A 14399-nucleotide genomic window follows, 5' to 3' on the forward strand; every position below is an offset into this window, starting at 1 on the left:
ATTGAGATTTTGAACTGATTAGCCAATGCCCCCCCCAAATTTTTATTTTTTTGCTGTGAGTTCCCACCTCTGATACTACCTCATGTCTCTTTACATCAGGCAGATTCTCTCTTCTCTTTGTCTGGGGCTTGTTTAAACTGGTTTTGCCTCCATTTCCCTTATTCCATGCTGTCTCTATGTGAAAACGAAACTTATTCCTTTCTTACAGATTCCCTCCTCTTTTTTTTTAAACACTTTTAGTTTTCACATTTTAGATTCTCAAATTTGCTAAGGGCTTTTTTACATTCCTCATCATAGGGATCTTTCTTATTTTTGATTCTAGTGGTTTTGATGGCTTTCTGAACTAGCCTTTGAGCACACGGGATTATGTAGCACTCAGCTGTTATAAACATTTTGGCTGGAATGATAAGGAAAATTAAAATAGATGTTGCAATTCCTTTCCATTTCTCGAACCAATTTTCCAACCATTCTATGACTGGGTTGTTAATGCTAGAATTCTTTTCTAGTTTCTGAAATAAGGCTGTTAAGCCTTGTAGGGCTTTGATGATAGTTCCATTAGGCGCGGTATTATAGGGGATGAATGTGCGACAATTTCCCCCAACTATAGCACAGACGCTTCCTTTTTCAGCTAGCATCATGTCTAGGGCCATTCTGTTTTCCCATGCCATTCGGCTAGTGGCATCTAACTGTTCTGCTATTTCTTTAATGACATTCCTGGTATAGTTGATAAATTTTAGCTGATGATTGACATTTTTATTGATGGTGACCCACCAGAATAAGGACGATTTAAATTTTGCAGCTAATTGATTTTTAGCTTTAAACTCATTAGGAACTTTCTGGGGAACCCCTATACTATCTACAAACATTTTTTATTGAAGGAACTAGGTACACTTTGTACATTTTTCTTTTCTCCTTTGCCTTGGGTTGGTACTTTATTACTTTCAAATGCCAGGGTAAATGAGATAGCCAATTGAACCAGAGCACAGGTTCCTCCCCACCTTTCAGGTAGTGTTGGCCAGAGGATGCCCTTCCCACAGTACCACCAGAGGTCTGCTCGGGGTATAGTTAGGCTGGAGAAGTTGCCAGTACTATCCTTGCTCACATTCCACACCTGTGTACACAGAGCCATGGTACCAAGATCCTGGAGCCCTTCTTCCCATCTGGAGAGACAGGCAGAGTGGTTTCCAGGACCAAGGTGAGACGCTGGTATGGCTTTGACACTTCCCTCCTGGACTGGAGGGAAAAGGGAGGACAACGTACTACAACTTTCACCAGGAGTAGCATTTTGAAAGAGGAGTGTTATACATTTAAACTCCCTTTCATGCTTTTTCATCCCCAAGGGGAAGGGCATAATCTGAACAGTGGGTTGTTTGGTTGTACAAGCATAACAGTCACTTCTGTTTAGACTCTGGATGGTATGTTTGCCCCATTCTACCCAGGCATTTGTATTTCCATAACCTGTCTCTATTTCTGTGGTTTGCTCTAAGTCTTTGGCCTTAAGTATTCTAATGACCTTGGGGTCAATTTGTACTGGAGAGTTAAATTCCAGCCAAGTTTCCCTTAATGGTTTTTCCTCCAACCTGGGTAAGACCCATCCCTCATACTGTGTGGTCCACCAAGCAGTGTTCGAAGAATAACAAGGGTTAGGTGTCTCATAAGTTATACTCTCAAATGTTCGCCCCCCAACAATCTTGCTTTCTATTTGAACAGTCTGCTTACATAAATGCTTATATTCCTCCCTCAGTTGTTGCTGATGTTTTAGATTTTTACAGCTCATTACTTGACAAACATCAAATTGTACAGTTTGAGACTTTAAGCCTTTGACTACACTTATAACCAGCTTAGCAGAACCTGTTACTCCTTGAATATAGAACATTATGATCAGCATAAGCAATTTCATCATTAAGCTATACACAGAGCACAATGCAAACATAGGGTTTAATCCAGCCCTTTCTCCCTTCTAATATGTTCCTTTAACTGTTGCCTATTTAAAGTGATCCTTAGGGGATCTGAGGTAGGAGTCACTTTCCAGGATTCAGGTTGAGTTGCTGGATACTTATCGTCTGGTTCAGGCACCGGTCCCTTCACTTGTGTGTAATGAGTCCAGCCTCTTTCTGCCATTCAGACTGCCGTCTCAGTTGTCAGCAAGACTTGATAGGGTCCTTCCCAGATCGGTTGAAGTCTGGATTCTTTCCACGACTGGATCAGAACCCAGCTGCCAGGCTGATGTCGATGGGCAGCAAATTCAAGAGGCGGGGTCTGAGCCAGCAGTCCACGGTGCCTGAGAGATGATAAAGTAGAAGACAAGGCCAGTATATAATTCTTAAGAAAAAGATCCTTTGTGTCTAGGGAGGGGAGCTCTCCAGTCCTCCTGGGGAAAGGCAAACCAAAAACCAAAGGCCTACACCTTGTAATTGCCTAAGTACTAAATTACACATGGCTTGCACCCCTCTAATGACTCCCCTAGTGTAAAACTGCTAATACCTGCTTTAGGTACAGACACAACTTACCAACATTTCAGGCTAGAACAATTAGACTAAAGGACAACAATAATTTACAATAACCTAAGATTAATGAACATAAAAAGGCTTACCACTCTTAAATGCTAACTTAAAATTCAGTTTTTAGTACACCTAGTTTAGTGATGCTTGAATATACGTGATTCACATATATGCATACCCTGAACATACACACAAGTTTTGCTGTTAGATGAGTAAAAACCCACTCTCCAGGGAGAGGAGGACAAGCCTTGGTGTGTAGTATTTGACAATATATGTGGTGTCTTTATTCCTATTAGACTTAATGTTAAGATAGCAACCTGGCATTACCAAATGGAGACCTGGGAAGAGATATGAACCATTCACTGTTCTAAGTTTGTTTAATTCAGCTTTAGTGAACCTTAAACCCTTTTATAGGAACATTTACTTGCACTTTGAGTATGGACCTTTTGCTTTTGCCCAAAATATATCAGAAAAATTATTCTGCTTTTTACAAGAATACACAGTCTCATATATCTGGAATACAGACACATATAACTTATATACACACTCATAACCATACGAAACAGACATACATTCCCATTTACAAGCATGTATAGCCAATACACTACTGTTACACATACATAGAAAACTTTTACACAGTTTTTCTCACTTTTTTTCATTTTTCACACTATTGTGAAACTGCACACAATTGCCCAGCTTTAGAGTACACACAAACTAGTATACGCTATAAAGACACAAAGAAATAGCTTCAGTTTACTATAGATGAGTAAAAAAAAAAAAAAAAAAAATTTTGCCAAGTTTTAAATTACACACTGACAAACTTTAACAGTTTGAAAGACTCTTACGTAATTATATTACATGCTTTTATTACATACAAATACAACTATCCCACATTCCTGTGTAAACATACAACTTAAACTCCCATTAGATTCATGAAGTTTTAACTCTCAGAATGCATCCAAATACAGTCCTAAAAAATGTGCATTTAACTTTCTATATACCCTGATACACACATTAAGGGACTTTAAATGTAGCTTCCACATGCCTTAGACTTAATTACACAGCACACTAAAATATGTAAATGTATTTATTAATACCTGTTTAGCCCCACATAAGTATATGAATAGAGAATCACACAAACCCCATGCTACAAATTTCCTTCCTCCTTTTTTTTTTTTTTTTAAACTGCTCCAATTACTTCTCTATCTCACTTTTGTCTGTTTCCTCCCTGGCTTGTTGACTCTCTGAATATTTCCTCTAATGGCTTATTCAGCCATTCATCGATTTTTGGATCTTCTCTGAATATTAGGCTAAAATTCCTTTATATAGCTGACCTTTTAAAGTCTGAGTTATTAACAGAATGACATTGTATTCTTGGGGCTTGAGGAAGTGGGAGTCCAACCCTTTTCAGAGGCTTTTGTGGCAGCCCTTTTCTTTTCAAAGTCTGGGGTGATGTTGGGGAGATTACCTTTTTGGCCCCACCCTTCTTAAACATCGGGGTGCCACCCAGACTCTGCCTCTTCGGGGTAAAGGCTCTACCTAACAGTGGGGTGGCAGCCAGGCTTTTCCCATTCCCCTGGGAATGTGCTCCACCCTCTGGGTCCTGAGGCGGCAAAACTTTTCTAGAGCATTGAGGCGGAAGGCCCACCCTCAACCCCCAGGGCAAACGCACCCTTTTCATGCATGTGGGCCACTCCACTCTCCCAGCCTGAGACCACTTGACTTCAAACCTCAACTTTCATCGTTCTTTGGGGATATGGGTACAGCCAATTTTATTTTAGGTGGATGCAGTCTCTCTCTTTCTCTCATAGCCGCCCTCTTTCCCATTTCCCTTTCTTCTCCCAAGAAAGGGATATTTACATAAACCAGATTTTAAGAATCAAGTTAATTGTTATTCAGCTAGCCTTGCTAGGCTTTTTATTAATGATTCTTACCTTCCTTTCTTTAAGAGCCTTTAGAAACAGAAACTTTTGGAAATCTCTCCATTTTTTTTTTTTTTTTAACTTTTGGTGGGTTGTAATTACTGGAGCAGTCAGCATTAACTGGCTCTCCAATTGCCTGGGGGCATAGACTGCTTCCACCAAAACCTCAAGCTTTAATGGTTCCCGCCCCAGTGGGGGAGGGGAAACCATAAGGTGGGGGAATGCTTATCCCAGGTTTTAGTTTCTTTTTTCCCTGCAGCCACCACATGGCACAGTTCAATTCTGCCTTGGAAAAAGGTTTATTTTTATTAACATGACACACGAGGTCAGCACAAAGCCAACTCTTATCTGCCTTATATTTTGGCCAGAATATATTTGGCAGCAAAATGCTTTTTTTTTTTTTTTTTTTTTTAAACATAACAATAATATTTGATCATTTTCTTTTACCCTTTCCCTTGGTCCAATTACTTTTAGCCCAATGTTTTAACATGTTTCCCAATGGATTATTTAGAGGAATGTTCCCCGGGGACCCTAAAGGTACCCCCTTCCCTTTATTCCCGGCCGGCTGACTGCCTCTATTCCCCATTCTGAGTCTTGCCTGAGCATCTTTCCCTTAGGATCAGCTCTAGGCTCATCAGAATGTCCCCATTCTGAGTCTTGTTTGGGCATCTTTCCCTCAGGATCAGCCCCAGACTTTCAGAATGCTTTAACCACCAAGGTAATATAATATTTCTTTCCTTACCTTGGTCCGTGCACGGAGTTGCCTGGTTAACCAGAGGCAGGCCATTTCTTTTCCCCCTTTTCTCATCCACAACCGGCAGATCCAAGCGTCTGGTCTCGGGCCCTTTAGCTGCCGGAGATGGGCCCCCAATGGCGGAGTCCGAGACCGCTCAATCAGTGGGGCGCGCCTTCCCTTTGTCCACCTCGGGGGTCCCCCTCCGAAGCTTTGGATCCCGGACGAGCCCCCAAGTTGTCGGAAATAAAGTGGTACCTGTAAGGGAATAAACGCTCTCTCGGTTCTGGAGGAGAAAAGAATTTATTTACGATCTTGCAAGATGGGGCGTCCAGCCAAACACGCGGAAGGCTGGCGCCCCAGAGGAAGAGAATGGCGATGTTTAAATCTCCTACTCCTAATTCGCAAGTCCCTCCCCTGTTTCCCCATTGACTGGGTACTACAGAGGTTACAGCCTATCCGAGAACACTAACTAATTCATCTTTTGAGATTTTAATTTGTACAGCCAATCCCAGAGAGCCAACTAGCTCATTATTGAGATTTTGAACTGATTAGCCAATGCCCCCCCAAATTTTTATTTTTTTGCTGTGAGTTCCCACCTCTGATACTACCTCATGTCTCTTTACATCAGGCAGATTCTCTCTTCTCTTTGTCTGGGGCTTGTTTAAACTGGTTTTGCCTCCATTTCCCTTATTCCATGCTGTCTCTATGTGAAAACGAAACTTATTCCTTTCTTACAGGAATGATGTTGCCAGCCACAATAAGATCCACAATTCCTCATTTGTAACTCAAAAATCCTAAAATGCCACAATCCAATTTTTTTGTGTTTGCTGCCAACACTAATTTGATATCAAATATGATCTTAACATCTGTGCAACTTTACTGTCTTTTTCTCACTTAGTTTGAATATTTGTTTACAGAGAATAGCCTTAGAACCAGCTGGGGTATGTTATTACAATGTAGAGTATATGTACTATAATAACTTTCTGAAATTAAAATTTACTGAATTCTGCAATGCATCTGACCCCCAGGGTTCACATTAAAGTTTGGGGATTTTTGTGACTATCCCTGGTCACTTTTAGACTGACAACTGTCTTCCCTCAATCTCCTATCTGTCTATTCACTTTTGTCTTTGGTGTCTGATGAACAGAAATACACAATTTTGATATCTGTTTATTTTGTTTTGTTTTTCCTAATGGTTTCTTTTTTGGCCTCATTTTGGAGGCTTTTCCATACTCCATGATCACAAAGGTGTTCCCCCTCATTTTCATCTTTTTGTTTATACATCTACCATTTACATTTAGGTCTTTAATCTATTGGAGTTCATGTTGAGATAAAATATAAATAGCTCCATTTTTCCCTACAAAGAAAGCCAGGCTTTCTAAAATCTTTTATTAAACATCATGACTTCACCACAAATTTTAATACACATCTAATGGATTTTTCTGATCTTTCTTTTTTTTCATGTTTGAATTATAATGGCTTTTAAAGGTGTACTTGCAATTAATTTTTAGTCTTCAGAAACCAGGACATGTGGGAGACTATTTTTTCCTCCTAGTTTTCTATCTGGAAGTTAATTTCAATATTTTAGTGAGGCTTGCTCCCAATTTGGGAGGCACTCTAGAGCTGAAGAAGGTACTTTTGCTCTCAGTGATGTACTGTCCTAGAATTAAGGCTAATAATCAGGCTATTTTGGTGACTGTATTCCTACTTTCATTCAGTGTTTGTGTTACATGTTGTGATTAAACTAAGACATGGCTTGTTCCAAAATTGGAGAAGCTAAATATATTTCTACTTCCATTTCAAGAACTTGGCACATAGTAAGTGTTCTTTTGGAGTTTAGCTTTGATAGCACCTCAGCCAGTGATGAACCATAAAAGATATTTCTAAAATAATGTGCAATATATTTGATTTTGGTTATTTATTTTGGCTATTCTTGATGATTTTATTTTTACAAATAATTCCTAGTACACAATTAGATGGGATCTCTGGTGTTTCTGCTCCTCTACTTTTCTCAGAAGATGACAATTCACATTTTAAACCATATGTAGAGGCTTTACAATAAAAGAATTTTTGAAATGTGCATTGTAAAAATGCTTCTCAAATGCCTGGTAACCTGTTAGTATCATTAAAAGTACCAGTGGGGAAAGAAAAAAATAGATTCATTGGCCTCAGACTTGAAGACAGATTTAATAGAATTAGGATGTGACCTTTAAAATCACTTATTTAAAAAAATGTCCTAGAGGATTTTTATATGTCCATAGGTATATGACACCTTGTATCATAGTAAGACAAAAATCTGTGATTTATGCATAGAATTTATTATATGAAACACATGAATATCTTGAATAAAAGCAAATGTTACCATCCAATTAATGATAACTTTTGCTATATTTAGTTTTCTGCTTTTTTGGTTATAATTATTGAATTTTACCCATGCCTAATGTGCATACTAAAAAAAAAAAAAAAAAAAAAACAAAACCTAGACTTAACAAGCTAGATAATATGTTGGGATTTGGCAGCCAGATATTTTTAATTTTTTATTTTCTGTTTTTGAAATTTATCTGATCTTGTAACTGATTCATAAGCACTCTTTTTGTGGGATCTTCATCAAATGATTCTGATGACAGTTCTTTATGTCCTGACTCAATTTCCTAGAGAGTACAAAATTGAATGGCAAGTTCTAATTTTTCAGAAGTAGTTAATACTAACATTCCTAGTTAATCCAAAGCTCCATGTGGAAGATGCAAAAATAGCTTACTTCATTTAATATGTATAACAGATGCCATTATATTTCTACACATCTGAACAGTGTTTTCATGTTGTTAAGAATTGAGTGCAGTATTTCAATCTGAATTGCTGCAGATTTTTTTCAAGTCAATAATACAGGCCTACAAAATTAAAATGCACTACTTGTGTCAAACATAACAAAATTATTGTTTATTTATTTTTAAGGTGCTAATAGAAAAGATTAATGATACTGCTGGAAAATGAAACAATCTGCCAAGAGGTAAGCCTCAGAATATAGAGTGGCACAGTAGCAAGGAGAGCGCAGGAAAAAATATATTACTTTCCTCTAAATACAGTAAACAGAATTCTTTTTATCATCCTGTGCCATTTGGGGTTTAGAAGCGTTTGCTTTCTTTTTACCCATAGCTCAAATGTCCTAGAGATTATTTACTTCCTGACAGAAAGCATTTGCATTTGAAGGAATTTTTGTCAATCAATGAAGGTATTTGACCTTCATAAAAACTCTATTTCCTAAACAAAGACACCCACAATTAACTATATTATGCAGAGTAACATCTCATTAATGCAGACTTCAATCACTCAAATTAATGGCGGTTCAAACCAGTTACCTTTGGAATTAAAGAAGTGTCTTGCCAAACAAATTTAAAATTTATTAGATGCAATGAGGGAAAGAAGGTTGGCCAAACATTTTATTCTACCTAGGAAACAACTTCAAGTGCTTTCAGTTGCAAATAGGATCCCAAAGGAACTCTAGTAGGCTACACTTGATTACATTGGGTATCTGTGCCTCATGAATTTGAATTCTTGGAATATTAAAATATCAATGACAATGATAAAAATATATAATGATGGGAGCCATGGAAGAAGTGCCTTAGATACCAGGCATGTAGTTCTTTAAGTATATTGATACTGATCAAAAGTGATGTGTTCTCTGCCTGTTGCACTCAAATGACCAATTCCTGAGACACCAGGGTTTCAAAGAGAGGAAGAGTTTATTGGAAGGCACAAAGCATGTAAGAAGGCCTATTGGCCTAAAACTCTGTTTCCCTGAGCAGCAGTAATTCTGATAGTTTTATAGTATCAAATGATGGGCAGGTTTTAAGTTAATGAGCACAATGGCTCTAGATGATTTAATTAGAGGTGATTTAATTATTGAACATGCACAGATTGAGTACATGCTTAGTAACAGAACATATGTAAGAAAATGGACTTAATATGTTGATGGGCATGGTTTTTAATTATAATTAGGTATAAGTAATGTCACTTATAGTGTAAAGTTTAAGCAACTGTGCATGTCAAGCAGGCCTATTTTGGTTAGATCCAGGTTTGTTTATCAAGATATCTTGAAATTGGTGTGGGTTAGCTCTGGGCTGACTCAAGGCCATTCATTAATAAACACTAGGGGCTGTCTTTAGTGATCATAAAACTCTAAAGTTGAAAAACCAGATAAAAAGTGTGAAAGTGATGATCAGTTACAAGGTTTTTTTTATAATCACAAGGGCCCAAGATAAAGGCTACAACCATTTTCGGAGATCAAGGCAGCTGGATTACAGTTCAGAGATTTTAGGTATTTCTCTCTGTCTACTCTAATATACAGAAAGTAAAAAGGAAGATCTATATAATGATTCAGTAATCATAGTCATCCCTTAATCCTAATTTCTCTGTTACAATTATGCCTTACGTTATATTAAATCTACATATGGTTCATATTACTATTTTACAGAAGAGAAAACTAAAACTCAAAGATTAATGTGCAAAAGGTAAAACAACTGCAAGTGGTAGATTTTGGATTCAAATCTAGATCAGATGGCTTTGAAGTCTTTTATTTAAACCAATAGTTCTCAATTTGCAGCCCCTGATCCAGCAGCATCAGCACCAGCATCATCAGGGAACTTGTCAGAAATGCAAATGCTCAGGTCATACCCCAGACCTACTGAATCAGAAATCCAAGGGTGGAGCCCAGGAATTTTTGTTTAACAAGCACTCCAGTTAATTGTGACATTCCCTGAAGTTTGAGAACCTCTATTGTTTAATAGTAGATACTATATCACTATCCTACACTAAGCATTCTGCTAATACAATACTAGGTGATTAGGTTACTAGGTTAAATATTTCATTTTTTTCAAGATTAATTTTCTGCATTGCCAAAATCTGTACCTAAAACTTGTGTATTGTATAAGGAGCAATGCATTGGTAACAAGAAAGCCTAGTTTCTGGTCTCATAACTATGAACTAACATCTGTGTGCCTCAGCTTCCTCACCTGAAATTGAAGTAGATGGATTTGATGGTCTCAACAATCACTTTTAGCCATGGTCTGATTTTAGTTGACTTGGAACTGTGAACTGCTAATGACAGGAGTATTGACTGATCTATACTTTCTCTGCAGAAATCCTGGTTGGGGGAGGCCCCATTCACATCATAGTCTTTATGAGTGGTAATTGTGGGATGTACTATCAGCACAGCAGTTAGCAGTTCTGTGTATTTATTCATAATCATTACTTTAAAACAAGGAAAAGAAACCTTAACTCTAAATGCTCTACTGTCAAAGAATAGCTAGGTTATTCTTTTCAGAGGCAGCTTATACAGGGGTGAGAATAAAGAATTTGTAGTAAAACACATGACTTCAGACTTGGTTCCTCCATGACTTGGCCCCAGGAAGTTATTAGCCTCTTTGAGTCTAAGATTTTATAGAAAAAATAAAAGGAGATGCATATTATTTTATCTAATTTATGTGATAGCAAAATATATTAAACAATAGCATTTATTTGATAATATTTTGCAAGTATTAGTTACTATTATTATGTATGAAAGTCATATCCTTGGAAGTTTAAAACTAGTCCTTTAAAAATATCCCATGATTCATAATTTCAGCAATTCATATGGGTCTTTCTCCCAACTTCTCCAAAGAAATGAAAATTTACTACATATGAAGGTGATTATTTCCTTGCTGTTACCCTCTTTAAAAGTTAAGGACATTGAGGTTTGTTAGCTTACTCCTTTCTGCCCATGGGACTGCTGAGGAAGCATCATTGAATTATTTCCTCCCACTGCTGTCATGTCTAAGTTAGAGTCTCCTAAAGAGCCTGGACAGCTGTGGAAGCTTTTCATCAGAGGGCTAAGCTTTGAAACAACTGATGAAAGTCTGAGGAGCCATTTTTAGCAATGGGGAATGCTCATGGACTGTGTGGTAATGAGAGATCCAAACACAAAATGCTCCAGAGGCTTTAGGTTTGTCATATATTCTACTGTGAAGGAAGGGATGTAGCCATGAATGCAAGGCCACATAAGGTGGATGGAAGAGTTGTGGAACCAAAGAGGGCTGTCTCAAGAGAAGACTCTCAAAGACCAGGTGCCTACTTAACTGTGAAAAAGATCTTTGTTTTGTGGCATTAAAGAAGACACTGAAGAGCATCACCTAAGAGATTATTTTGAGCAGTATGGGAAGATTGAAGTGATTGAAATCATTACTTACCAAGGCAGTGGCAAGAAGAGAGGCTTTGCTTTTGTAACATTTGACAACCATGACTCTGTGAATAAGATTGTCATTCAGAAATGCCGTACCATGAATGGCCACAATTGTGAAGTAAGAAAAGCCCTGTCTAAGCAACAGATGGCCAGTGCTTCATCTAGGCAAAGAGGTTGAAGTGGTTCTGGAAACTTCAGTGGTGGTAGTGGAGGTGGTTTTGGTGGGAATGACAACTTTGGTCATGGAGAAAACTTCAGTGGTCATGGTGGCTTTGGTGGCAGCTGAGGTGGTGGTGGATATGGTGGCAGTGGGGATGGCTATAATGGATTTGGTAATGATGTAAGCAATTTTGGAGGTGGCAGAAGCTACAATGGTTTTGGCAATTACAACAATCAATCTTCAAATTTTGGACCCATGAAGTGAGGAAACTTTGGAGGCAGAAGCTCTGGCCCTTATGGTGGTGGAGGCTAATACTTTGCCTAACCATGAAACCAAGGTGGCTATGGTGGTTCTAGCAGCATCAGAGGCTATGGCAGTGGCAGAAGGTTCTAATTACTGCCAGGAAACAAAGCTTAGCAGGAGAGGAGAGCCAGAGAAGTGACAGGGAAGCTAGAGATTACAACAGATTTGTGAACTCAGCCAAGCATAGTGGTGGCAGGGCCTAACTGCTACAAAGAGGACATGTTTTAGACAACACTCTTGTGTATGTGCAAAAAAACCCAAGGACTGTATTTGTGACTAATTGTGTAACAGGTCATTTTAGTTTCTGTTCTTTGGAAAGTGTAAAATATTCCAACAAAGGGTTTTAATGTAGATTGCTTTTGCACCCATGCTATTGATTGCTAAATGTAATAATCTGATCATGACACTGAATAAATGTGTCTTTAAAAAAAAAATTAAGTACATCAAGAAAAAACCTTGCACATTTTGTAGAGTATGGTCTTGGTTCTCAATAAACTTTAAGTTTTATGACCCTTTGTGTCCGGCGCTGCCCCGCTCGGTCCCCGGTTCCCGGCCGGCGAGGGGAAACAGGGAAGGAGAGAGAGAGATGCAGACTGCGCGAACTAACCTGGTCATGAATCACGACTCGAACCACACGGCAGTTGTGAAAGCAAGCCCTTTACTACAGCTAGATGAACATTCTGTGTTACTGGTTCCCACACGGGGCACGGCGCCTCGTGGGAGAGCAGCCTCGATGTGGCCGTCAGGCACGGCTCCTTGTGGGCTGTCTCACCCTACCCCGTCCGGGTAAGACCTTTTATACACAATTAACAACCAATAAGCTTCTAGGCTAGTATCGCGTATACAGGATTTCGATTGGTAGGAGCGGGTGGCGGATACATGCGTCACTATGCGGAAACAGGATGCAGGCGCCATCTTGGCTCACTCGATGGGCGGGGGTAACTCTAGAGCAGGCTGCAGCGCATACGCTAGGCCCGATTCGGGAGGCGGCTTTCCACATCTCCCCCTTTCTTATTTATTTTTGACCCAGTGTCTCCAGTGATGAGCGTGCTCCCGTGAACCCAAATGGTTCACAACCTCTTTGGTGCTTTGGGGAGTCTGGATTAGGCCTCAGCCATCCAGCGGCGGAGCCTCTAGCACCAACCAGAATGCTCACGTCATATGGAGACCGGAGAGTCCGTAAGCTGGAAACAACGTGACTCTCCCTGCAGTGCTTTGCCTGGCAACTGGGGAACAACGACGGGGGCAGGAACAGCAGTAACCAGAGTCGGGGGTGTCACTAGGTGTCTCTGTGCAATGGCTAGGGTCCAGTCTGGCCACAACTAGGACTCTGCCCTAGAGACCCACCTGAGACAAAATTATGACTACTGGTGTCGCCTTTTACACCCGAGAAACAGCCATGCGATTCGCTACAAATTTTGCTCCAAAGCGCCCCACCTGAGGCGACCAGGAAGGGGTATGGTTAATAAATCGGTCACTATCGGGGGTAACAGAGGTGGGAGTCATAGCCATCATAGTGGTAACACGCAATTGCTGCTGCGCTTGAAACAGGCGTTCTAGCAAACATTTAACAACGACTAATCCCACCAATAATCCCACTACAATGAGGATCCAATTAGTTAAATTGGGCCAAGAGAACCAGGAAGAAACACTGTGCAATAGTTTCTGTAGAACCTCGCCTAACCCGGAGAGATCGACTTTAACGGGTTTTAACTTGATCCCCCCAATTGTGTCTAAACTAGATTCCACCTGTTGGGAGAGATTAACAAATTCAGGAAAATATGACCTTTTCAGCCAATCAGAGACTCTGGAAATGCTTCCGGTCACGTTGGCCCTGACAGGAGTGACACAGAGTTTAACCGTAAGCCACCGGGTGTCACATGTTTGCTGAAGCACTCTCCAGAGTCCATCTATTTCCAGTCCAAGTTCATCTATCTCCGCTTGGAGTTTCTGAATGGCCTGGAAATTTAAGTTCAGCATCTGATTGTGGCGGCGTAGCACGTCTCGGGTAAGGTTGACCAAGCCATTTACCGTTTCCATCGTTATGGCGAGCTGCCGATCTGTCCATGCTTGTAGCACAGCCTGCCCGATCGTTGGGACAAACAAAGAGGAAGCTACACTGGCAGCATTCGATAGCCATTCTTTTATGCCTCTTGGACGCCTAGACTTAGAGAAGGGGATATTGTTAAGTGAAACAACTTGAGAAACAGGGCCAACCCAGTCGGTTGCCTTGACGGGGAGCCAGACATAACTTGGGCGATACACTAGGATAGCGGGGCGGCGAGGCATCCGGGTCTTTGGAACGGTTGCAGACTGTAGGAGCAAGCCCTGGAAGGAAAAGGCACCTTTGAGTCTCCTTTTTACTCAAGATCCCTTCACAAGACTGGCGGCTCTTCCCTGTAACGTTAAGAAATTCAAGCAAGACTCCCTTACTTAACTCGCCATTACCAGTTTCACAAGTAGCATTCGCCGCAACTGTGGTGTTGACAACCTTGACAGAGAGGTTAGCAAAAGAGAGGATCAGTGTGTCATTGGTGAGGGGGAAGGACTCGTTGAAGCTTGT

The 14399-nt window shown here is 40.0% G+C and overlaps 1 pseudogene; it reads left to right on the plus strand.

The window, feature by feature from the left end:
* Nucleotides 1-10963: 10963 nt before the first annotated feature.
* LOC119523747 lies at nt 10964-11926 on the plus strand (annotated as a pseudogene).
* The last annotated feature ends 2473 nt before the right edge of the window (nt 11927-14399 follow it).

This window comes from Choloepus didactylus, chromosome X, assembly GCF_015220235.1.
Source record: "Choloepus didactylus isolate mChoDid1 chromosome X, mChoDid1.pri, whole genome shotgun sequence".
NCBI lineage: Eukaryota > Metazoa > Chordata > Mammalia > Pilosa > Megalonychidae > Choloepus > Choloepus didactylus.